Source organism: Tupaia chinensis, unplaced genomic scaffold, assembly GCF_000334495.1.
Source record: "Tupaia chinensis unplaced genomic scaffold, TupChi_1.0 Scaffold149780_1, whole genome shotgun sequence".
In the NCBI taxonomy this organism is placed as follows: Eukaryota; Metazoa; Chordata; class Mammalia; order Scandentia; family Tupaiidae; genus Tupaia; species Tupaia belangeri.
In genome coordinates, this window is record NW_006209624.1 from 666,727 (window position 1) to 668,288 (window position 1,562).

The 1,562-nt window shown below is 39.4% G+C and overlaps 1 protein-coding gene across 1 annotated transcript in view; it reads left to right on the top strand.

Moving 5' to 3' along the window:
- LOC102479205 (sodium/hydrogen exchanger 2-like) overlaps positions 1-1,562 on the top strand; it is a 184,863-nt gene that overhangs the window by 139,357 nt on the left and 43,944 nt on the right. The gene's annotated exons all lie outside the window — the stretch shown is intronic.

Consider the following 1,562-nt stretch of genomic DNA (forward strand, 5'->3'; position numbering starts at 1 on the left):
GAGACATTACAGTGCATTGTGAGCTCCATAACAGTATGGACCAATTCAATTTTAGTTTATTATTATAACTCCAGTGCCTAACATAGATTGTTACACAATGTATGCTCAATGAGTATTGTGCAACAAATTAGTGAATGGTTATGTGGTTATTTTGATATTTTTTTTTTAGTTTTTTGCTTTAGAGCATATGAACTCACTGGAGAGAGCCAGAGAAAGAGAAAGAAAGAAAGAAGGAAAATGAGAACTCACCTCTTGGGGGGGATGGTCATGCCACAATCCCTTCTCTTTCATTCTCCTCTCTGGATTTTGGGCATGCATGCACATGTACCCAGTGTGATTTTCAAATCTCTGGTCCGGGACTGAAACCATGGTCAACCATGTGGGATAAAGCTGCTTTCACTTCCACACAACCTGCTGGCCCAAGAATGTTCTCTTCTTTTACATTCTCTTAAGATAAATTTAAGGTCCAGACCAATAGTTGGCACAATGGCTATGTCGCTGGATTCCCATGTAGTTGACCGTGGTTTGCGTCCCAGACCCGGTGGCTTAAAACTCACGCTGGGCCCATGTGTGTGTGTGCCAAAGATCCCGAAAGGAGAATGGAGGAGAAGGGATTGCAATGTGCCCACTCCCCTTGGGGGGTGATTTCTCGCTTTCTTTCTCTCTGTCTCTTTCTATCTTTCTGGTGAGCACACGTACCCTATAGCACACAAAAATAAATAAATAAATAAATTTAAGGCAACACGTCAGTGGTAGTTTAAACCAATTTTTGATGATCTGAGATAATTGGTACACATTGATCTAAAAATCTCTTGCAGCACTTTGATTCTATGATTTGATTCTTCCATTTTTAAAATAGAGTAGGCTTTTATAAAAAGAATTATTTATTTAATTTTATTTATTTATTCATTTATTTTAATTTGACCAGAGATATATAAATAGAGAGAGAGAGAGGAAGTGAGAAAGCAAGCCACCAGCTCCAGAACTCAAACCATACTCAGCCATGTGTGAGTGTCCAGCACCACCATGCCACCTGCTGGTCCTGGCTTTTTTTTTTTTTTTTTTTTTTTAAGGGGTTTTTTTAAATGGGGAAAGGGAAAAGGGATTTTTGAAACTGGGAAAGTGCAATCATCAGAGAGAGACAGAAAGCAAGAAAGAAATCACCTTCTTGCCCAGGGGGCATGAACACACTCTCCTCCATTCTTCTCCTAGGATTTGGGGCATGCACACACGCACACACCCAGTGTGAGTTTTAAGCCACTGGGTCCAGAATTTGAACCATGGTCAAATAGTGGGAGTCTAGTGATGTAACCATTATGCCATCTGCTGGTCCCAGTAATAGGAGTTTTCAGAAGATTCTATTAGGTTAACCAGATTTTTCTATATAATATATATTCCTTGTTGATGTCTGTGAGAGACAATCACAGTACCTCTCTCTGGTGTTAAGGTATGCTTAGTGATCCCTTTGATTACTAAGATAATGTTCGATATTCCATTCTGAACATGGCCAGGTTAAAACACCTACATACACCATGGACATATTCAAGCACTAATTTCATATA